Source organism: Hypanus sabinus, chromosome 9 (assembly GCF_030144855.1).
Source record: "Hypanus sabinus isolate sHypSab1 chromosome 9, sHypSab1.hap1, whole genome shotgun sequence".
In the NCBI taxonomy this organism is placed as follows: domain Eukaryota; kingdom Metazoa; phylum Chordata; class Chondrichthyes; order Myliobatiformes; family Dasyatidae; genus Hypanus; species Hypanus sabinus.
In genome coordinates, this window is record NC_082714.1 from 150,150,034 (window position 1) to 150,175,726 (window position 25,693).

Sequence of the window (25,693 nt, forward strand, 5' to 3'; positions counted from 1 at the left end):
CCCCCGTTTAGCTAATAGTCTGCACTATTGTTCCTTTTATCAACATGCATTATTGTACATTTCCCAACACTATTCCATCTGCCACATTTTTGACCATTCTTCCAATTTCTTGGAAGTCCTGCAATCGTATTGCTTCCTCAGCACTACCTACACTTCCACTTATCTTCATATCATCTGCAACCTTTGCCACAAAGCCATCAATTCCACCATCTAAGTCATTGACAATGTGAAAAGTAGTGGTCCCAAAACTGACCCCTGAGGAACACCATAAGTCTCTGGCAGCCAACCAGAAAGGGCCCCCTTTATTCCCCTTGCTGCCTCCTGCCTGTCAACTGTTCCTCTATCCATGTCAGTATCTTTCCTGTAATGCCACGGGATTTTATCTGGTTAAGCAGCCACTTGTGTGGCAACTTATCACATGCCTTCTGAATGACATTCTTTCCCTCTCCTTTGTCCTTACTGCTTGTAACTTGCTCGAAGAACTAACAGATTTGTCAGGCAAGATTTCCCTTTACAGAAGCCAGGCTGACTTTGACTTATTTTATCATTAGTCTCCAAGTGCCCCAAACCTCATCCTTAATAATAGACTCCAACACTTTCCCAACTACTGATGTCAGGCTATCTGGCCTATAATATTCTTTCTTTTGCCTTCCTTCCTTCTTAAAGAGTGGAGTCCTCCGGGACCATGCCAGAATGAAGTGATTCTTGATGCATCTGCTATCTTTTCAGCAACATCTTTCAGAATTCTGGGATGTAGTCCATCTGTTCCAGGTGACTTATCCACTTTATGACCTTTCAGTTTGCTTAGCACTTTTTTCTTTGTAATAGCAATGGCACTCACAGACCTCTGGCACACAGCTAGTCTCTTCCACAGTGAAGACTGATGCAAAGTACCTGTTACGTTTTTCTGCCATTTCTTTGTCCCCTGTTACTATCTCACCAGCATAATTTTCCAGTGGTTCAATATCAACTCTCACCTCCCTTTTACTCTTTAAATAACTGAAAATCTTTTAGTATCATGCTTTATATTATTGACTGGTTTGCCCTCATATTTCATATTTTCTGTTCTTACGGCTTTTTTAAAGGTTGCCAATCTTCCAACTTCCCACTCATTTGAGCTACCTTATCTGCCCTTTTAATGCAGCATTAAACTTCCCTTGTCTGCCACGGTTGCCTACCTCTGTCATTTGAAAACTTTTTCTGTAGGATATATCTATTTTTGCACCTTATGAAGTGTCCCCAGAGACTTCAGCCATCTCTGCTCTAACGTCATTCCCTCCAGTATCCCTCTTCAATCTACCTAGGCAAGCTCATCTCCCATGCCTCTGTAATTTGTTTTATTCCATTGCGATACTGATACATGTGACTTATGCTTCTCCTTCTCAAATTGCAGTATGAATTCAATCATATTATGGTCACTGTCTCCTGAGGGCTCCTTTACCTTAAGCTCCCTAATGAAATCTGGATTATTACACAACACCCAATCTAAGATGGTTTTACCCCAAGTGGGCTCAAGCACAGCTGCGCTAAAAAGCCATTTCATAGGCATTCTATCTCTTGCAATCCAACACTAACCTGATTTTCCCAATCCTCTTGCATATTTTCTTTTTCTTTCTCTGTCATTGTATATGTACCACAATTTTGATTGTGATATTACCTTCATTACATGTCCTTTCCAGTTCCTTTTGCAATCTCAACCCCACATCTTGCCTAAGTCGCCTCTTTCCAAAGATGTAAATCCGTCTCTTACCCACAGAGCCACACCACCGTCTATGCCTTCCTGCCTGTCCTTTCAATATAAAGTATATCCTTTGATATTAAACTCTCAACTATGACCTTCTTTCAGCTTCAACTCAGTGATACCCACAATGTCATACTGACCAATCTCGAATTGAGACATGAGTTCATCCAGCTTATTCCAAATACTAAATGCAGCACCTTCAGTCTTGCATTCTTCACCCTTTTGAATTTTGCCTCTGTGGTACAGTTTAACTCTTTGCACTGTCTACATTTGTATCCAATCATTGGTTTGCACTTCCTGACATTCATGTCACACTCAGCATCTACTTACTAACTTGCTGGCTCATCCTCAGCTCTATCATACTGGTTCCCATCCCCTACCACATTAGTCTAAACTACTCCCAACAGCTCCAGCAAACCTGCCTTCAAGGATATTGGTTCCCCCTTGGATTCAAGTGCAACCCGACCCTTTTGTACAGATCATACCTGTCCCAGAAGAGGTCCCAATGATGCAGAAATCTGAATCCCTGCCCTTTCTCCAATTCTTGAGTCCTGTATTTATCTGTCACTTCATTTTATTCCTATCCCCACTGTCAACACAAGCTTGTAGAGCCATACACTGTCATCTGTAGTCTCTGGAACTCAATACAGGTAACCCTGCTATACTGGGGGGAGGGGGTAAAGTTTCTATTACTAGAAAATGGTCCTCATCATAATTTTTCATTACACTAAGCCACATCTATGGATGTGCAAGAAATGAGTTGTTACTTTTTTACTTTTAAATTTACTTTTTTCAACTAAGTTCCATTAAATCTAATTGTATTCCATTTCTTGAAATTTTAGATAGTGATTTGTGAATTCTGTAAGGTCTGATTTCTGTAACCCAAGTGACCATGATGTGGGGTCTCCTGTACAGACTTTCTTGACTTTAGGAGGTTCTTCTTTCCCTTTGTTTGCAGTAGAACCAGACAGTTCCATTTGCCTTTTTTTTTGGCTTTGTTTCTTCTTTCCTTGCATGATCTTATTTGGGCATGTCCTGCAACCTTGCTTTTAGAAGCACATTACACAGAAAAGAAGCTTAAACTGATTTTTAATAAGCCTTTAATTGCCACATTAAATCACTTGGTCTAGCCCCAGTTAACAAAGGTATTTCCATTGTTCCACCCAACCTCCACCCTCCACCCCTTTTCTGCTACCCTAACTAACTAGTTGTCTGTCTTCCCAGTTCAGTTGGGCCTGAAAAATTGTTTCTCTTTCTACAGATACTACCTGAATTGCTGAATCATTCCAGCATTTTCTGTTTTTAATGCAAATCTGATTTTTTTTTACTGTTACAATCAGTAACATTGTGGCCAATTGAGAAATTATTGTGTGCTTTTGGGAGGTGGAAATACAGTATATTTCCTTTTTTGTGATAAATGAAATTATTGGTAGCCTTCATTTGCCATTTATACATAAGTTCCAAAACAAAAGTTATGTGGGTACAATTATGTGGACTATTAAGATTAACAATTCAATTCAATTCAAGTTGAACTGTCATTTAACTATATTAGAATACTCATGGATATAGCCAAACAAGACAGCATTACCACAGGGGTCAAGGTGCAAAGATATCAGCAGACACACACATTAAGAACACACAAGCTCATAATCAGGTTATTTCCTGAGGTGCACCTCCCCACCCTGCCCGCCACTTTCTGGCATAAAAAAATCTCCAGACCCCAGCCCACTAATATCTGTCGACTGGCTCCCTGATGCCCACTAGGCGACACTGTGGCTTTGAGGCCCAGTCGTCTCATATACAAGGACAAATAGAATATTAAATAATAATATAATAAAACCATTAAGAGGAAAGATCTCAACATCTGGTAATTCCCTCCCTCTCCCTTCCCCCATCCCAGTTTCACTCTGCCTCCTCCTCCAGCTGCCTATCACCTCTCTTATGATTCTGCCTTCTTCTACTACACATGGTGCTTTCCCCTTCCATTCCTTCCTCACCTTTCCTGCCTATCCCCTCCCTGCTTCTCTCCCCCACCCCCTTGATCTTTCCTCTTATTGGTTTTTCACCTGGCACCTACCAGACTTTTCTTTCCCACCCTTCCCCCATTTTCTTTATAGGGCCACTGCCCCCTCCCTCTTCAGTCCTGACAAAGGATCCAGCCTGAAACGTTGATTGCTCGTTTCCACAGATGCTGCCCAACCTGCTAAGTTCCTCCAGCGTGTTGTAAGTGTTGCTTTGACCATAGCTTCTGCAGTGTACTTTGTGTTTCTTTTTCACATGGGTTGTTTGTCCATCTTGGTGGGAGTGTTTTTCATTGATTTTATTGTTTTCTTTGTATTTACTGTGAGTGCCCACAGGAAAATGAATCTCAGGGTTGTGTGTGGTGAAAATAAATTTACTTTGAACTTCAAAAAGGGCTCCTATTCTCAAGACATGCCATCAGATAGCTGGAAAAAAATTTATAACAAAACTTTTATGATATTCCACGTTTGTAACTCTCTCATCTTTTTTAAACTGTGGTTTCCATATTTGTTACTGATTTTGGGCTTCAATATGGAAATATTTATGTGAAAGTAATGTAAAATAATGATTTCAGTACTACACTTTACTCAGTTTTCTTTCTAAGCAAAACAAATGAAGACACAGCTGACAGTAGCAGGATTGTGATGGTTGGAAACAGGAATAATTGAGAGTTTCAATGGGATTTGTCTGCCTAAGGTCATGATTTTTCCTAAAACCACTGCAACTGATTTAGCAGTTGTAGTTCGTACCACTTGTTATTTCCAATGTGAAAAGAAAAGACTGAGGGCATAGAAAGAAGGGCAGGGGTGTCTTGCCACATATGCAATATGGTGTGCATTTCAGGTCACTACGTATATGATAAGGATGTGATTGTACTGGAGTGTTTGAGTTGTGAGGAAAGCCCTCTAAACCTAGGTTTCCTCCTTCCAATTGGAGGAGGCTGAGAGGGAACCTGATAGACAAATGCAGATATCACGTGTGTAATGTGGATAATAGGGGTTAGCTTATTTTATCCCACCCCGCCCAACGTGTGTAAAACCTAGAGATAGATGTAAGGCACGTGGTAAGAGACTTAGAGTGTAAGAGGATTTTTTTTACCCAGAGAAGGTTGTTGCAATCTGGAACATGCTGCCTGAGTGGATGTGGACGCAGAAACTCTTAATATTCTGGATGAGCTTTTAAAACACTGAGTTATAAAAGACCAAAGAATAGAAATGGAATAAAAATATATTACTAATGGCTGGCATGAACAGGATGGGCTGAAGGTTCTGTTTTCTGTTCTATGGCTCAAAAATTAATAAAATTTAAATGAAAAAAATAAAATAACATCAGAAGCTAAAGATGTAACACAGAAGCTAAAGTGTTGAAGTGTGATTTAATAGTTTCCATGTCAGGAAATCAGTTAACTGTAAGAGAAAAGAGGAATCTGATGAAGACACAAAGAGATCTGAAATCAATGTTAGTCATTACTAAGCATGCTGATCTGCTGGAGGGCAAGCATAGGGAGATATAACGTATTTTTGGTGAGTGAAAAATTGATAGAGCTGGTACCAGAAATGCCAACCTGATTAACCTGATCCTGATTGCAACTAGGCTGTCTGAGCGAAGAGATAAAATCGTAGAGCCCCTGGCTTTAATATCTCAAATATCTGTGCTGGGGACAGCCGGCATGAGTCGCCATGCTTCTGCTATCCACATAAAATACCAGCAACTTACTAACCCGTACGTACTGGAAAGATGATAGGAAATCAGAGCACCCAGAGGAAACCCACATGGTCACGGGGAGAATGTACTCTTACACACAGCAGTGGGAATTTAAACCAGTGTTGGCACTGTAAAATGTTGTGTTGTCGGCTTTATTACCATGTTACTCTATGTTAATGGAAATGTGAATCTCTGAGCAATCTCTGAATTAAGGGCAGTGAGCAGTCACTTGGACAAATATGAATTGGTAAGAGGAAACTACTGAACCAGTACTAGCAAATCTGATGGTGTTACTTAATCGAAAGAAAACAGACATTCAATTAAAAAATATTGTTGAAGCATAGGAACATAAAATTTGTTGATAAGGGGTATTGCAGGATGATCAAATTTGTACACAATGGTATTATATTGGATGAACATGTAGCAACATTGTTGGAAATAACGAGAAACAGTTGTGATAGAAGATGGGTTTTTTATTTCAGACAAGAAGAAAGTATATATTGAGGTTCCTGAATAGGTTGATGGAGGTACTTCTGCTTAATGTAGATTAATGATTTGATTTGATTGTCCAAAGTACAATTCAAAACTTTGCAGATGACACTAAACTTTGGAGGTAGAGTGAACTCCATGGAAAATTGCAGTAGTCTTTGGGGAGACAACAACAGGCTGGCGGAAGGGTGGATGAAATTTAATGTTTTAAAAATCAAGTTGCATTTCGGTAGAAAGAATAAAAGGCAATATTAACTAGATGTCACAAGGTAGTTGAGAACCTAGCTTTTGTATAGTTTTAAAAAAACATACTAGATCTTGAGCTTTCAATGGAGATAGACTGAAAGAACAAAAGGTCATGAATATTTGTAAAACATTTGGTACCATCAGTTGGAGTATAAGGAAAGATGTTAGAATGCAGGTTTACTAAAACATAAGGGAGAGACATAAGTAGAAGGGTTGTCGAGTTTGGGTGTATTTTCTTGTAATAGAGAAGGTTGCAAAGGAAGATTCAAAGTTTTTGGAATCATGAAGGATATTAATAGAATACATAAGGCAAAACTGTTCTTGTTCATGGAGGTATCAAGAATCAAGATTTTGAATCTAAGTGAAATGAACCTTGACATAATAACACTTATACAGGAATATTTAGGGTCTCAAATACAGTGTTAGCAGTTGTAATGGAGGCACATTTAGTAATGAGATTCAGTTGGGAGCTTGGTATGCAAATGAAAGAGAATTCCATATGGCTCAGACACTGCAGGAAGAGACAGTATGGCTTGCTTTGGTACAGTAGCTGTTCAATAATTTTGAATAATTACCTTTTGTAATTGGTTTGGTTGAAGCAGTTATCTACTTTGGTTGTTTTTCATTACATGATAGGAGAGATGATTGATAAGTTTGTGACCTAAGGTAGAAGGAGTCAATTTTAGAAAACTTAGCACATTTATTTTTCAACATAGTCCCCTCATACATTTACACACTTAGTCCAGCAGTCATGGAACATACAGATCTTGGACCTCCAGAAGGTGTCCACAGCATGGGTGATTGATAAGTTCGTGGCCTGGGTAGGAGATGAGATACAGCTTTCGTTACATGCACATGCAGTTCAACTCTTTGAGTGATTATGCAGAAAGTTTGGTTAATAACTCATCAGGGGTGACTCATAAGGTGGAAGGAGATGAGTTATTAACTTCAAACTTTCTGCATAATCACTCAAAGAGTTGAACTGCATTTGCATGTAACGAAAGCTGTATAACTCATCTCCTACCCCAGGCCACGAACTTATCAATCACCCATGCTGTGGACACCTTCTGGAGGTCCAAGATCTGTATGCTCCATGACTGCTGGACTAAGTGTGTAAATGTAGGAGGGGACTATATCGAAAAATAAATGTGCTAGGTTTTCTAAAATGGACTCCTTCTACCTTAGGCCACAAACTTATCAATCACCCCTTGTAGTTTTGTAATCTAACTCAAGCAATCCTCAAATGTACACCTATCTCATTTTGTGTCTTTGGAAGACAGATAGAATTGTGCTTTCATCATAATCTGAGCAATTTGAGCACCCAGTTTACTGATCCACATTTTAAACAGTAGGTTAGAAGCTGTCCAATAATGCTGGTATGCCAAGTGTTTGCAAACTTTTCCTATTTAGTGGTTAACATATAATATTGAAGATATTAACTGAGCTAGTTGAACTGAAGATTTTTTTGGAAGATTAAGTTCTGCAGAGGTATAAGTGTTTTTTCAGCTGTTGACACTTGCAATTTTCATTTTAAGTATGCTGTCTCCAATCAGGATCAAATGGAGCTTCTGTACAAACAAATTCTTGCTTTAAAAAAAAATGCCTTCCCCAACTCCCTACCCCTCCCCAACCCTCTGGTTTACCATAACTGTATCTGGTATGGTGGGGTATGTTAAAATGGAAGAAAACCGCTTGCAAAAACAGGACACCATTGTTTTATTTCCATACGTACTAAAACAGAATTCTATTTTTATTGCAAAAGGAATCTTACCCAGTGTTGTACATCTCTTTATACATTGGGTGACCCTAACAAATGAATCGACAACTGCAAGTCAGGACTGTTTTGGTGAAGTTTTGACATTGTTGCTTTTAGTTTAACTGGATTCAAAACTTGTCATAGGCTTGTTCGTTAATCTAGCCAGCAGCTTATTTTTCCATGTTTGCTGTAAAAATGTTCCTGCACTTGAGGAATAGTGAAAGATTAAAAAAAACCTAAATTCACCAGAAGAATTGTAACTTGTTGGAAATCAATATGCAAGAGTTGTCTACGCTTTTCTTGAGTTGAGAAGGAAAAAGTTGCTGAAGGTCTTGTTGCTCTACTACAGTCAGTAGTTTTTGGTGGAATGGCAGATTATGGTTCTTGGATAAAAATGCAATTGGGATGAGTTCTGTTGCATGTTTTTTGTTGAAATGGATGTTGACCATTGCTATCTAGGGCTTCTGGCACTTGCGTGACATTGCCTAAAAAGGGAATTAATGGTATCCAAAAGAGGAGAAAGAATGTTTTCTGCAGTTTTACAGCGTTCTTATTTTGGTGGGGTAGAAGAAATATAATCTATAGAGCATTATCTGCACTTCTGAGGCTTTGGAATATGTTTTTGCATTCAAAGTTGAGACTTTGCTTTGTAAGCATGCTCTTTATCAGATGGGATGTGACACTAGCTAAAAATGAAGTGTGGCTACAAGATTTCAAGTCCTTGCTGGATGACATTTATGTGATTTTGAATTCTTAAAAGTTTGGTTTCAAAGTACGACTGATGTTTGGGACTTGTTTATACAATTCAACAAACTAACTGAATATTCTATACTATTGTAATTGATTTTTAATTTAATTATAGGATCCACACATCATTGGCAAAGCTGGTATTATTGAAGATCCACAATTGATCCAGAACAAAGGAAGTTGCATGTAGACAAGACCAGGTAAGGATACTGGATTTCTTTCCCCTATGCCTGTCATGGTTTTTCACAAACATTCAGTGGTATGATGGTTGCTGATATTTGCTAATTATTAAATATCAAGTATTTTTTCTTTACTTAAGTTTAAATTACCTAGGTTCTGTGGCGCAAGCCACTGGATTTAACCACCATGCAACTATAACTGAATTGGTTTAGTATTCTCATATTGGTATGGGGCTCTTTTGCCACTGAAGGGCCACACAATATCTGCTGTCCTTGTGCATCCCTGCCAAGAACTATGGTGTATTCTTCCTGGAGCCTCCAAAAATTAACAACTGGAAAGAGACTCTGGAAAGGTGAACCAGGATTAATGTGATTAAAAATTACCAAAGTATGTATGCAGTCTACAAACCTGAGATTTGTCAGTTACATATTGACAATCTCCTTGTCCACATCTGAGGTAGGCTAGTACTGCCAGATGTTACAATCTTTGCCATCTTCAGGTAAGAAGATGACTAATTCTGAGAGAGAAAACTAGAGAGAGAGAGTGTGCCTGTTGATACCATTGAATACATGGACCACCTCACAGCAAAGGCAACCCTCAAAGATGAAATTTACCAAGCCTTCCAGTGTGCATCTCAGCCTTTGGCTGAAAAAAAGAGTCTAAAGATCAAGATCTCAAGTTCAACCCAAAATTCTTGGGTTGTATGCAGATGTAATTTTTGCATTCCTGTATTTTTTTGAGACTTGGGGTACCTAGCAGGTATTGTAGTGCACAAGGAATACAGCAAACCGTTTGGTAGTTGGAGGGTGGGAGGGGAGGTCGACAATGCCAGGATTGAGGCCTTAGAGCACTCTTGGAACTGATGAGTAGACTACACTATTTGTATGCTCCTTTCTGAAATTTATAATGGGAAGAAAGTACTAAGTGAATAGAAGAAAAGATTGATGTATTTCCTGAAAAACATTTTTTGTGGGGGGTGGTGATGGGCAAAGAATTTTGCATCTTCATTGATTCTTGGAAATCCAAGGCCTGTATCTGCTCAAAATGAAAGGACCATACAGTATGTCACATGAACCTGAAGCACATGGAAGTCCATGTAAATCGGGGAAAGGAGTGTAGCAATGCTCAACTACCCACTCATCTTCTGCCTTGTCTGTAGTCAAGTCTGCAGGTCTCACATTGGCTTGATCTGTCAATGCAAAACCAAAGTTGAAGTGAAAGCAGATAATCTTTGCTGAGTAAATGTCTGAGAAGACAAAAAAAACATTTTTGAATCAAAAATGGTCCTAGAACCCTTATATTCTGAACTTAGACCAAGTAATAAGAAAAAAATAATAAATTCGAAACTATCCTCCATCCTTCAACTGGCCCTCGTTCTGTGTCCCAGAATTAAAGCATTTGCATTCAACATCATCTGCATTGTTCTTATAATTTCCGGACACTCCCATTATTGTAATATTTTAGCTTCATATTTCCTTTCCAAATAGTATAACCACATCCTTTTTTCTCTTTACCACTTCCTTGACTTTGATTTCAGGTAATGCATTTATAGAATCATCATCTGCTCTTGGATATCTAAATGCATCACCTTGCACATGCTTGCCTATGTAGGCTTTAGAATTTCCCTCCTCTTTTAGTTGTCCGCCACAAAATGAAGTACCCCGACTAGTCTTCTAGCTAAACCCTAGTTGGTCTTGTAAATTTTCTTTTGTTGATAAGGTCACTTTCTACCCCAGCGTGTAGGAAGAAGTCAACAGTTACAAAATAAGCATGCAAATGGCTGCTGATTATTATATTTTGTTTTCTTAAATTCAGTTCCATTGACGTTAATAAGACCTGATCTTTGGAAATGAAATACAGTGTGAATATGAAGTTATTGACATGTATCCCAGATAACTGGAGAGAAATTTTCTGCCTTCTATGATGGTATCTGTTAATGTGCTAATGAGAGTTGGTTGTGCCGGTACTTACTGTGATATTCTCTGATGAAACTGTATTGCTATACTGATAATTGCTGGTCCTGATAGAATAACTAGCCAACAGTTATTTCTCAATCTAAAAATTGGCCATACGGGCACTGCTGTTTGGTTTCTGTCAGCACGTTCACCCTTCCACTTTGGAGAATATCAGCTTTTGCAGGCTGTCTTTGCAAGTTGACACCTGAAGTGTGTGACTTCACGTCATTGTTGAACTTGTTTTTTTGCTCATATCATCTAGCTGTTTGTGAAGCTGCAATATTTCCTTGTTACCAGAATCCTCACCTCCAAAACTTGCTTCAGTGTTGATTTGCTAGCCTCCCTATTTAAACTTTCCACTTATCCAACTTGTGTCTACTATCTTTCTGTGCTCCAGCATTAAGTTTGCATTGTTTTCAATTACACTCAAATGCTACTTCATTGGGTATGTCCTTTTGCTGTTGTAACCCATCCACTTCAAGTTTCAGCGTCTTGTGAATTCATAAATTGCCTTCCACTGTTGTAATGCATGGTTATGAATGATTGTTACCCTCCTGTTAGCTTGAACCAGTCTGGTCATTCTCCTCTGATTTCTCATTAACAAGACAATTTGGCCACAGAACTGCTGCTCAGTATTTTTTTTTGTTTTTCTCACTATTCTCTGTAAACTCTGGAGAATTGTATGTGAAAATCCCAGGAGATCAGCAGTTTCTGAGACACTCAAACCACCCCATCTGACATCAACAATCATTCCACAGTCAAAGTCAGTTCCTTCCCCATTCTGATGTTTGGTCTGAACAACAACTGAACCTCTTCACCATGTCTGCATGCTTATATGCATTGAGTTGCTGCTACATGATTGGTTGTTTAGATATTTGCATTAACGAGCAGGTGTACCTAATAAAGTGGCCACTGAGTGTATATTCATGGCATTGTAGGTTTTCATGCACATATCCTCTGTTTTACTATACGCTTTTTAATTTCTCTCCCAATTTGCTAAGTTGATGTTGTTCAATTTTTGGAATTTTTTTTTTACTTTCCGATTACAGTCCTTGTTTCAAAACTACCAAAGTAACCTGATCTTTGATTGTGCCTTTGCCTAACCTCCAAGGTTTTCAATTTGCTAGCCCTACCCTTGATTACGTCCATTGTTCATTATACCTTTATGTTGTGAACTGTACTGCACTCTGTCTTCCTGCATATCTGGTTTCGAATTCGGAAAGGATTTGGGTGTTGGAGAATGTGGAATGATCTCTAAACTGATGAGTTATCCCCTTGGGAAGATAAAGCAAGATCAGAGCTGATGTCCTTAGAAAAGCAAAGGCTGAAAGGGGACCTGATGAAAATGATTAAGGTTCTGAATTGACCTGATATTTTCACTTTCTAGGACAAGGTTTTGTGTTTTAAAAAAACAAACGTCTTTCAAACTTCGCGTGAAGCTAGCGCTCACATGGTGGGCAGTGACTGAGCAGCCCCATTAGCAGTCTCGTTAGAGGTCTCTCAGCCCAGTGTGGCAGTGTGCAGTACGATAGTGTTCATTTGGCCAAGTCCATTCTCAGTTTTTCATGCGAGATACGTGAGGCCGTTGATAATTGGTAGTGCTGTATTGCGCAGAGGGAAGGATGGTAGGCTGATGAGCATGAAGTGCATTCTCCGAGCATTGAATGGAGTCGCCCAACTGGGCTGTGACGTCAGCCTCCCCCCCCCCCCCCGAATTACATCCTCAACTTTCCCTTGTTCATCACCAACTGACTTATAGGAACAAACGAACTCTACTCATGTAGTAAAAAATTGCAGGGAAACTTTAAAGAAGGAATTTTTATGTGCTGCAACTCAGCTGCTCAATCTAGAGTCTTACTGAAGACCACCTGGAACAACTGTAGAACAAAATTGAACAGTATTTTTCCACCCTTTCAACACGAGTGTATGACTGGGTGAGGGACCCTTTCCCTGAGTCTTCTGGTCAGCCTGAGGATTTGACTTTGAGAGAAGAACTCGGTGTGTGCTTACCTCAAGTTTGACCCAGAATTAAGTATTTGTGCAGCAAAAAAAAACAAGCACTGGTTTCACATGCTATGCCCATATATGAGCCTGATCATGCCAATTTGTTAGAAAATGTTTTTTTCGAAGTCTTGTGTAAAATTGTCTTAGGCTATATTTTTATTTAGTTGCTTTGGCTTATACATTTAGTAACTTTACTATTCAACATTGTCAATAAATTTTCATGTTGTAAATAGCATAAATTAAAATCAATTTACAACTTCCATTTAAGTTAAATCAACCGAGCCTACCTTCGAAAGACTGAATCCCATTTTGGCTTAAACCAGTTATTTAACAGAAATTTATTATGTTTGCCTTATGAGTTTTAAAATTTATGAAGGAGAAAGAAATTAATTTAAAGAAAGAGAATCTACTGGTTGTTTTTTCCAAAAAAGGTTGGCCAAAAATTCATTCTCTACTTAAAAGAGCATTGATAATTATTTTACAATTATTATATCTACTACTTACTGATCAAGCTAAGGTACCATGAGCTGTGAATTTAATCATTTTTAATTTTTCCCTGAGACCTGAAAATTATTTCAAGGGTTCCTCCAGGGCAGAAAGGTTGTGTAAGGCTGTTCTAGGATGATGGTCACATGCTAATTACAATAGAATACAAATAAATTTACCTGGAGGTTGATTAGAATATGGAACTCAAAGCACATGAAGTCACTGGAAGGGCAAGCTGGATGAACTTAGTTGAGTAAGTAGGATATGTTAATAAGTTTAGTTGAGTGGAGAGGTATTTATACTCCATAGGAACACCACCTCAGATCTCTGTGACCAGATGACATTTACTGTGCAGTGAATCTTGTGAGGGCTTTTGAGATGCACATTAATTTTCTGATGTTCCTTAAATCTGTTGGATTATTGAATTGACTTTATTTCTTACATCCTTCACATACATGAGGAATAAAAATCTTTATGTTATGTCTCCATCAAAATGTGCAATCATAGTAATTTATAATAAATAGAACAGTCGATGTAATATAGAGCACACTCAAATCAACGTGAGCTCATCAGTCTCATGGCCTGGTGGAAGAAGCTGTCTGGAGCCTGTTGGTCCTGGCTTTTATGCTGCAATACTCTTTCCCAGATGGTAGGAGCTGGAATAGATTGTAGTTGGGGTGACTCGGGTCCCCAATGATCCTACGGGCTCTTTTTACATGCCTGTCCTTGTAAATGTCCTGAATCATGGGAAGTTCTGAACTACGGATGCGCTGGGTTGTCTGCACCATTCTCTGCAGAGTCCTACGATTAAGGGAGGTACCGTTCCCATACCAGGCAGTGATACAGTCAGGCAGTGATGCTCTCAATTGTGCCCCTGTAGAAAGTTCTTAGGATTTGGGGGCCCAGACCAAACCTCCTCAACCGTCTGAGGTGAAAGAGGTTCTGTTGTGCCTTTTTCACTACACAGCTGGTGTGTACAGAGTACGTGAGGTCCTCGGTGATGTGGATGCCAAGGAACTTGAAGCTGTTCACCCTCTCAACCCCAGATCCATTGATGTCAATAGGGGTTAACCGGTCTTCATTCCTCCTGTAATCCACAACCTGCTCCTTTGTTTTTGCGACATTGAAGGAGAGATTGTTTTCTTGACACCACTTGTCAGAGAGATGATAAGAGGGCTATTCTGCTTGAGTTTTAAAGCTTTTGGTGCAGTGTTGTAGCAGTGGCATTGTTGGATGTTCCAGAAACAATGCTGATCTTTGAATAAAGCATTTCCCTCCTCTTTCTCCATTTTAGATCTGAACCACAAAGAATAGGTAGTCTTCAAAAGTTAGTTGTAGGAAAAATATTAGAATTTATTTGCAATCTTTTTAAAAAGACTTGCAAATTTTTATTGCAGAAAAACAAGTCCAGTCCTGAATAAGGAAAATGGATACTTTACAAAGATTGCCCCAATGGCAATTCATTGTATAAAAAGTTAATGCAGTTGAGATTATAGTTCACTGTTAAAGTAGTTTAAGCCAAGATTTTGATAGTTGGAGAAAAATGGCCGAGCGTTGTAGAAATAGAAAAATCAAGGACAAAATGGGGACTGAAAAAAGCCTTTCGACTTACCAGCTGAAATTTTAACTGTGGTGCAGAGGAGTAGAAAGATTGAGAAATGTAGTGCTGGGTGTAGAGGATAGATGCAACATCATTTATTCACTCTTACTCAACTATCTGCAATCTCACCTACTTTATTTTAAATCGTTTTCACCCCTTCATCAGTTTGCTGCATTAATTATAACCCACTCCATATGGCACTGAGTCATGAGTGCTTTGCTGCCTGACTTTTGAAGTCCTGCTTTTGTTTGCAGTGTTCTATTTTGGTTCAAAGTCTTTTGAAGAACCTGTTTCATGTTTTTCATTCCCAGAATTCTATGTGGATAAAGTATTATAATAATTAACTCAAAATGGGAGGGAGCTATCCTGACCCAAGCATTGTTTGCTGCTATCTGAGCATCATCTGACTGGAATACAGTTATTGAATGGTGTCAGCCAAAGAGTTAAAGGTTTGTGAGCTGTAGCAGTGGTTTTTGTTGAACTAAAAGAACTTGCCAGTGTTACAGTTTTTACTGTTTCAGTGTTACCAGGGGAATACTCTTAAGAACAAAATGTTCCTGGTATCATTTTTTTTTTTGAAAACTGTTTAATTATAACTTTTGCAGAGTTTCTCATCATTTTGAAAGATAAGTGTTTCTGCTGATAGGTGTAATGAAAATTCCAAGATTTAAATGGCTTTAGAATGCTGGTTGAATGCATATAAATTGCTGGCAGGATTTGGGTGATTCATGCCATATGAAATTTCTCTGATTGTCTACCTTACAGCTGTATTAAATCACCAGAGTCCCTGATGAAGATAATTTGTTACAGCTTTTAAAATTGAAACCATATTTGCTTTTTTGCAGTGGGTGGAAAAAAAGTTTTAAAAAAAATCAAGTTTAATCAAATCAATGTATTTGCACTCCTAATATTTATAAATATGATAATATTATGGAAGATTATTGCAGAGTGACACCAGCTTGAGTTGGGGCTAATGTGAACCCACGTTTACAAATTACAAAATAATTTATTTAATAAATATCAGCAGTGTTGGGGAAAAAAAAACATTTCTTTCTTTTTAACCTTCAAGGAAATTGATGAAAATTCAAATTTATTGTAACTAGCTAAATTCTTAAAGCTATTGAATATAAAAACCAAGCAATAAAAAAACCTTGTGATAGCCATCTTTTACATGAAGCTATTTTTCTGACCATAGTGCATTCCAGAGGGTTTTACAGTTGGAATGTTTTAATTTATTCTTCAGAATTTTGGCATCATTGACAAGACCAATATTTACTGTTCATCTCTAGTTGCCCCTAAGAAGACGGTGATGAGCCAATTTCTCAAACCTTTTGATAGAAATACTCCTGTAATACTTTTGGGAGGGAGATCAAGAATTTGATCTCAGCAGTGATAAAGGGGCTGTGACTCTATTTCCAAGTTAGAATGGTCCTGCAATTTGGAGGTTAGCATGGAAGTCAGATTTGAAAGTTGCTTTCATGTGTATTGCCTCATTTTTGTTAGCTTAGATCTCTGGTAATTTAGCCATCGCACTTTGAGTAATCTTGATGTGTAGTAACAGTTTCATTGGAAGAAGGAAAATAAGATCTGGTGATTACTTGCTCAGTTTTGCACTGTCTTGAACAAGCTTGAGACTGAAATATTAGAGAAAACAGGTGATCAAGATTTTGTGGTAGCTGGCAATCCCAGATGAACAGAATTTGCATACAAGCATTTTGGACTCTACAAGTGAGGACACAAGAGACTGCAGATGCTGAAATCTGGGACATTTGCTGGAATGCAACAGGTCAAACATTTGTGGGGACAAAGAAATTGTTGACTTTTTTTTGTCAAAACCCTATATCAGGACTCATTAAATGAAGTTTGCTACATCAAACCTCATGGAGCGTGCAATGGCAGCAGATGTGAATGCCACACTTTAAAAACCCTGAGTGAGCCACAGGCCAAATCATGGAACAAGATTGTTGATGCATCTTCTGGAAGTTCAAAGGGAAAAAATGATAGATTAGAAAGGAATAGCCTATTAACTGTCTTGGTGGCTTCTCCAGGGGGTAAACAAATGCCTCTCAACCTTTAGGTTTACTGTGTCATGGAACCAGCATTCCGTTGTTATCAGTACATATGTCCTGACTATGGAAGTAATAGAGAAGGTCTAAGAGGAAGTCTACTGCAGTCTTCAGGATTCTGATTGCTCGAATCATCGCCCGTAGAAATGGGCCCATTCAGCCCCCCTCATCCAAACTGACTGATGCTTAATAATGTTAATCTAATTTACCCAATTAAGGGCTATATCCCCCTCCCCAGACACTTTTCAAATTGAACTGTATCTGTCTCTACCAGTTTTGGCCACTTATTTCATATGTCTGCCACTTATGTTGGGGGAAAAAAAACTACCCTAAAATCTTTTAAATTCCCTCCTCTCATCTTAAACCGGTGTCTCCTGCCCTGAGGAAAAGGTCCGCAGTTTGAATCCCCAGTTAAAAGGCTTTGAAGCTCTGTAAAGGTATGACTGGCAGGAGAGGAGCATGGAAAACCAAAATGCTTGCATCTTCCTCTTGTTTATAAGTTTAGAATGGTTTTATCATAACCAATAGGGTATTTTGTTTCAAAGTTAAATGCGTGACTCAACCTCCTACCTTTATTCCAGGCATTGTTATATCATGATCTGAACAGGTGACTGCAAGGATATCCAACAAACCATGTCACCACTGCAGCTGATTGGTTTATTAGTGTATCCACCTATTATCTCCACTAAGACACAATAGGAACAAAATTAGGCACTCAGCCCATCAAATCTGCTCTGCCATTCAATCATAGCTGATTTATTTTCCCTCTCAACCCCATTCTCCTGCCTTCTCCCAAAAACCTTTGATATCCTTACTAATCAAGAACCTGAAACTGCAGTTGCAATGGAAATGTTGTTGCAAGAGAACTTATGGCATAGGACTCAAGAATCTTGTAATGGAGGACTTGCAAAGTAAGTATCTTGCAGTTGACCATCAGGAACCATAGTGCCTCCATATGAAGTTAGATAAGTAGCATTTGTTGAAAAATTTGGAAAGTTAAAAACAAAACTACAGATGCAAGAGATCTGAAATTAAATAGAAAAAGTTGTGGATACCTAACAGGTGAGGCAACATCTGTACAGAGGTAAACAGAGTCTTTCCTGTTATCATAAACATATAGGGATGGACATCAGCCACCGCTTGGGTTGTGTTGAACTTGCCATGAACTTCAGTTTGGTCAGTCCCTCAGGATTATGGAGGATCCTCCTCAGATATAACTGCAAAATATACCACCAGACTTCTAAACAGAACTATGAAAACTGTAGACAGATTCAGAGTCCAAAATCTTGAGTGAAAAGTTAGAACTTATCTTGAAATAGGCATAAATGACTTGATATAGCAACATTAAGCAAAATGGGGTTGTACTGATTGAAATGTGAATGAACTTTGTGAATTCAGACAGACAGACAGACAGACATACTTTATTGATCCTGAGGGAAATTGGGTTTCGTTACAGCCGCACCAACCAAGAATAGTGAAGAAATATAGCAATATAAAACCATAAATAATTAAATAATAATAAGTTAATCATTCCAAGTGGAAATAAGTCCAGAACCAGCCTATTGGCTCAGGGTGTCTGACACTCTGAGGGAAGAGTTGTAAAGTTTGATGGCCACAGGAAGGAATGACTTCCTATGACTCTCAGTGTTGCATCTTGATGGAATAAGTCTCTGGCTGAACGTACTCCTGTGCCTAACCGGTACATTATGGAGTGGATGGGAGTCATTGTCCAAGATGGCATGCAACTTGGACAGCATCCTCTTTTCAGACTCCACCGTCAGAGGGTCCAGTTCCACCCCCACAACATCACTGGCCTTACGAATGAGTTTGTTGATTCTGTTGGTGTCTGCTACCCTCAGCCTACTGCCCCAGCACACAACAGCAAACATGATAGCACTGGCCACCACAGCCTCGTAGAACATCCTCAGCATCACTCAGAATTCACTCTGTTACATCAAGTTTGTATTGAGCTTAATGCAGTGAAGTACTTAATTTAAACTAAGTTGGTTATTTTATACATTTGGGTAATGATGTTCCCTCTATTTCAGCAGGTGAGAGCTTCAAGTAAGCTATCACTACTACTGCAGCGATTTGAAAGATGAAGTGTGAATTAGTGAGAGATTACTGAAACTTAAGTTCAAGTCTGTGCGCTATTTCTTTTGTGCTTCCTTCCATTGAGTGCTTGAATTCCAAACTTTTTGTACTTTTTAAAATTTCTTCAGTAGCAATTAGGTTAACGATTTATTATGAAATCTGCTCTTCCAATTTTAATTCAATAATCTACTTGTAGGGAAAGTGTATCTATTTGAAATTGTTGGGCCACTCTCACCATATGACTAATACTGTTCTGTAAGGCGTACAGTAGCATAGTGGTTAGCGTAAAGCTTTACAGTGCCAGTGACCCAGGTTCAGTTCCTGTCATTGTCCATCAGGAATTTGTGCATTCTCCCCATGAACACAATTTCTTCCAGGTCTCCAGTTTCCTCCCATATTCCAAAGACGCATGGGCCCGTTGGGATGGAAGGACCTGTTACTGTGCTGTATCTCTAAATTAAAAAAAAATGTGAGTGCATGCTATGCAAATGAAAACTTGATTATTATTGAGTAATATGACATTAAAACTGATCCAAGTTGCCCAGCAATTAACGAGTGTAGTTTATTTTAAAGCTCATTAAAGCTATGTTGTCATGAAAGCTAGGAGTTTTAATTGAAATTAAATTGTAAATGAGTGATTTGTGCTGAAGTTGGCAGAAGTTGTATAGTATATTCTTTTGAAATATGATCTTTAGATTGAAATATATACACAAACTTTTCTATAAGTTAGTGGCCCACACAAATGGTGATCTTCAAGCTGTCCCTGCATTACAAATGCTGGGTTTATGGACACCTGTACATGCAAACTCTCATAATATTATTAAATTTGAAGTCTGACATGCATAGAACTGTACGGCACAGAAGCAGGCCCTTTGTCCCAACTCATCCATGCAAACCAAGGTTCCTTGCTGAGCTGGTTGTACTTGCTTGCATTTGGCCACACCATGTCTCTTCCTGTCCATGTACATAAAATGTCTTTTAAATGGTGTAATTTTAAGTGCCTTACCATTTCCTCTAGTCGCTCGTTCAATATGCCCACTTTGTGAAGAAAAAATCAAGATCCCCTTTAAATCTTGCTTCTCACCTTCAGATTCAGATTTACTTATCACATGTACATTAAAATTACAGTGAAATGCATTGTTTGTATTAGGAACCATCACACCAAAGGATGTGTTGGGGGCAAGTGTTGCCATTTGGGCGCCAATCACAGCATGCCCACAGTGCTCAGCAGAATGACATGAGCAGCAACAACAACAGAACAAAACAAGACAACAGCAGCAAAAAAAGTCCTCTTCGTACTCCTTCACAGATACAGACAGGCCTTCTACTTTTAGATTCCCCTTCCTTGCGGGGTGGTGGGGTAGTTTGGTAAGAAAGGCTGTGATTACCCACCTTATTTGTGCCACTCACAATTTTATAAATCTCAATAAGCTTTCACTTCAGCTTCCTTTGTGCAAGGAAAACAATCCTAGTCTTGATATAACTTGAGTCCTCCAGTTTTGGCAACATTATTGTGAATCTTTTCTGCACCCTCTTTAGCTTAATCACCTCCTTCCTGAAGTATGCCAACCAGAAGGGCACACAATTGTTCAGATGTGGTTTCACCAATGTCATATACAGCTGTAACGTGATTTACTAACTCTGGTACTCAATGTCCTCTTTGAATGCATGCATGCCAAGATCCACCTTTATCATTATGTCTACATGTATCATCACTTTTGGGGAACTATGGACATGTTACAAATGGCAGAACTAGTTTCCTCTTTCTCATCACTTTATTTTCCTTGCTTATCAGTCTTGTGATTTTGTGCCGCTATTCGCTACCATTTGTTGTTTCTCTCTGTACCTTGTGGCACATCAGGCAGCAACCTTTGTTGTTTGCTTACCATTTGTCTGTATTTTATGAGGCCAAGTTACTAGCTCCCGATACTCATCCCAGCACAAATGGAATGCGTGCAAGGAGCTAGCTAGATTCAAACTTGGGACCACTCACCCACCTGGAAGTTCGGTGCGGATGCCGCTACGGTGCTGGCCTTTCATTACAATGCTGTGTAATATTGAGTGATTTTTTTTGAGTATTTTCTGACTTGCAGATGAAATCAACTTATGGATGTCTGAAATGAAACTAATTTGTTACGCAGGGGATGTCTGTGCAAGAAAATTATGAATTCTCTTTAGTACACCTGTTCCAATTTGCTTTAGAAATAGAAAGAATATATTGTTTAGAACTAGAAGTTACTTGCTGCCTACTATGTCACTGATTTTTATTTCCAATCTCTCTCCATAACTAGAATCCTTCAATCCAGATAACATCCTGATGGTCCTCTGCATTCTCTCTAGTGCAATCACATTTTCTTATCGTGTGGTGAGTAGAACTGCACATAGTATTCTAAATATGGTCTAACCAACCAAAAGTTGCAACATGTGACCCCAACTTTTATATTCTATGTCCAACCAATGAATGCAAGCATACTCTGACTTTTTCACCACCAAATTATTTTGCGGCTTCCAGGGAACTATGGACTTAAATCCCAAGGTTCCTTTGCTTATCAACATTCCTTGTGTTCTGCCTCTTAACTGTATGTTGAAGACCGTTAGATATAAAAGCAGAACCAGGCTATTTAGCCCATCGAGTCTGCTCCATCATTTCATTATGGCTGATCCACTTCCCTCTCAGTATGATTCCTGCCCTTGACTTCCAGAATGCATCACCTTACACTTGTTGGAACTCAGTTCCATCTGCCAAACCCTCTTCTTGTACCATAGCCTTGGGCAATCTTTTCCACTATCAACAATACCACCAGCTTCATGTCATCTTAAATTTGCTAATCATAGCACCTAAGTTCATATACATGTCACAAATATACTATACATATATCATAAACAATATTCGTAGTACTGATTCCTGAGGTATGCCATTCCTCACAGACTTTTAATCAGCAAAGCTCCTCTCCGACACTGCAACCATTCCTTCCCCCCCCCACTCTCCAGCAAGCCACTTTGGATTCAGGTAGATAGCTTGCCTTGGATCCCTTGTGCATTTACTTTAAGCTTAACTGTGTGGGTTGTCAAATGCCTTTTATTTAGTACTCCCACCGGTTCCTGTTATGTCTTCATAATATAACATCCAGAATTGTACTGAATACTTAAATTCAATATACATTCAGGATAATCCAATTTGAATTATTATTTTTTATTTTAATATAGACCTTAGTTTTGAACTTGTCTGTGTAATATCTTATTTATTGCAGTCCTACATGGTAGTTAATCATGTTCTATGTTAAGACAAGATTCTGCAGATGCTGAAAATCTTGAGCAATGCATACAAAATATTGGGTGAATTCAGCAGGTCAGGCATAGATGCTCTATGGAATAAAAAGGTCAGCCTTTCAGGCTGAAACATTTAATGTGTGTTGCAGTTTTGATGTTGTTCTTATTTGCTATGTCCTCAAAGAACTTAGTGAAATTGGTTACAAAAATATCCTTTTGAAATCCATATTAAAAATTGGGGTAGGTGGGAATGATTGGGCAATGATCCTTTTGAATGTGGATCATGCTTGAGAAGCTGACTGGCCACTTCTGCTTCAGGTTAATATATCCATATGTTTGTATAGCTGGTCTCTTGGTAATAACTATAAATCCCATATTCATTTTGATAGGGACTATTTTGTTAACCTGGGACAGAACAAAATTTGTGTCCCATTTACTCTTGTCCACTATCTGATTTTAAACTGGAATAATGATGCTTGTGTTGATGAACATGAAAGGTGTATAGGCTGGATTTAGCACTCTGAAAATCTGGCAGACAGGTTAATTTTTGGTGGCACGTGTTGATGTAAATTAAAACTTCAGCTTAAATTACACTATTAGGGATCTGGTGTGGTATGAATTCCCCACTTTGCTTTGAAAGACTTTTTAAGGTAATTTGAGTGCAGAACCAGGTATTGTGAAGGAAGTGAACCTCAGGAGTGGTGGGGGAGGAGTGGAAGGGAGTTGCAGTGGAAGAAATAACTGGTGGCATCAATATAGAGGAATATGGGGAAATCTGACTTGGATTTGGGTGATGGGATGAGACCAAAAGTACAGGAAACAGGCCCCTTTCATGGCATGTTACCTTGCAGGAAAAACATGTCCTATCCTTTCAGGACTAAGAACTCTTTCAAGGTGTTTATACCACTTTAAATTTGGGTTTCTCTGTTTGTTGCAATCTCTTCTGCAACGGAGTGATGAAATGTAGATTGGCTGACTGCTTTGTTGAATACTTTTGTTCATTCTACAAGTGTGACTGAACTGCTGGTGAGCTGCTACATTAATTCTCCATCACATGTCCTCTTTGTATTCTGTACACCACAAAGTCTCAAGCTCATAGCACTCAAGGAAGCATGGGCAGAATCTTGCTAGTCGTGGCTAACAGACCAGGTCACTCAGAAAGAATCAGGTCCTGTGTCTTGCTAAGAGTTCCACACATTACAGTATTCTGAGGAATTCTGAGGTCTGACCTGGCATAGGCTTGGTGATCTCATTTATTTCAGTAGGGATTTTGGCAAGTGCAGTGGTGTAAGTTATAATCTTTGTTATTTTTAACAAGTATATTATTTACATTTTTAGTTTTTAATGCATCTTAATGTGAATATTGTTAAATAGCCTAAACTTGACAGAAGTGAAATCTTAATTTTCAGCTTTACCTTCTATCAAAGCCTATTGGGATAATCCAGTGAGGTGCCCGTGGGACTTTATTGTTTAAGGCATAGACACTATTGAGGGTTCACTGCCTGACTTGATGCAGAATGCCGGCAGATTCAGGACCCTAGGTAAACTCAGATGGGTAGTGATTTTAGGAAAGAGGCGTGACCTCGTATCTCCAGTATTTGAATAGGCTCTGGAAAAGTATTCTGGACTGAACATTTGAGTCAGCAGTTTCAGCTAGTGATTATGCCATTTCAATGATGCCTTCCCCTGATGTCATGAAGTTGTTCTCATCAGTGTACCTTTTGTCATTTAATCTTTTCTTTTTTCCACTTTCTTTCTACAGTCCTTACATTTAGTTTTCCTTTCTCCTCATATTACATCATAACATTTCTTTTAACTCAACCTTTTTCTCTAGTTCTGAACTGGATTTCTTTGCCTGAAATTGTCTTCAGAAATGTTGCTTTGCTTGAAGATTATTTTCAGTATCCATACTATTTTGCTTTCATATAGTTGAGGTTTGTGTGGAATCTGTAATTTACTTGCAGGGACAATTGTAAATTCTAATTTGTACAAGAATTTTACTTCTGACATGTTATGCAATTAAAATTCTTTAATAAATATTAGAATGCTTGTATAATCTAGTTGTCATGATATTCAGCAAAATACTGTAATTATGTAAATAAACTCCCACGTTTAAGTATCTTATCAAGCATACCTAAGTTTCATTTGTGAATTTAAGGATGTTTCCTTTAAACTTTTCTATAATTTCATCTTGAGTTTGTTGCTTTCAACAGTCCCAATCGTTATGGCACTTAAAGGGTTAATTGCAGAAGTTGAAATTCAGTTAGCATAACCTCTCTCTCTGATTGGATACTAAAAGGTGAAAATAGAAGCACCATAAACTTTTGACCCTTTGGTACATGTTCTGTGCAACGCCCACCACTGGTGAATTGTAGATTGCTGTTTCCCAGCAATCTGTATTTGTGAATCCCTTTGAATTTTAAGAGAAACACTTGTATTCAAATATTTGGTAGTAAATTTAAATGTAAACGTCAGGCGGATTCCTGAAGAAGTGAACAAAACTTCATACATTATTAGAACAGTCTGTCCTTCTGCTTTTACAAGCGTCTTATTTTAGCATACCCACTGCACGGCTTATCTGCTTCTACTGGCTCCTGTTTGTTAAAGTCCAATGTTTAGATGCAAGAAGGAGGGCACAGTGCCATTTTTTTTCCCATTGTGGTTGTTGCATTAATGTGTGTTCTCCCTACTGCTTTTAATAAGATAAAACTAGCTTGAACAGGGTATGGAGGTTTTTCGAGATTTCATAGCCTCCTAATGATATAATTAATTTCAGATCAGTGATTCAAAAATAAAAATCTATAATATGATTAAAGATGCACTGTAGATTTTCCACCTTAAGTAGATACTACATATTTGAAATCTCATTTGCAATAATACAAGCATTTTTGACAAAAATTTGCATGTAACTGGCTTAAATCTATATCTCATCTTCCTCCCACATCGCCCCTCTGCTCATGTACGTTTAGAAGAATGGACTTTTTTTAAAAATGGTGATAAGTAGTGTCCTTAAGTAAAAGACCTGAAATCAGATTACTTGGTACTTTTTCACTTGAGGAAGTGTTTTATATGGAGGCACCAGATAGGAAGAATGTTAGTTAGTTATATATATGGATTAGTGAATTAGGTGAACAGCAAAGGCAAGTATTGTATTGGTCTAAAGAGCTCTTTTATGTGTTTGTTTTATTCCTGTGCTTTGCATGTTTAATAAAAAGTAGTAAGTCATCTAATTTATTCTACATTTTTTGTAATTTTGAGTCCATCAGCCTCTATTAAAAGGATGCAGTGTCAAGAGAAAGTTTGAATTTCAAATAAGAATACCTTGGATTTTAA

The 25,693-nt window shown here is 38.4% G+C and overlaps 1 protein-coding gene across 8 annotated transcripts in view; it reads left to right on the top strand.

The window, feature by feature from the left end:
• Positions 1–25,693, top strand: part of LOC132399903 (nuclear receptor coactivator 3-like) — a 226,414-nt gene that overhangs the window by 23,909 nt on the left and 176,812 nt on the right. For 5 of the 8 annotated variants that reach the window (XR_009514133.1, XM_059980802.1, XM_059980812.1 and 2 more), the window contains exons 2-3: positions 8,821–8,905; positions 21,382–21,455. The gene's annotated coding sequence lies outside the window, so the exon portion shown is untranslated. Of the gene's footprint in view, positions 1–3,947; positions 3,965–8,820; positions 8,906–21,381; positions 21,456–25,693 lie in introns of those variants that run through there. The other 3 variants (XM_059980806.1, XM_059980810.1, XM_059980803.1) reach the window with 2 other exon arrangements.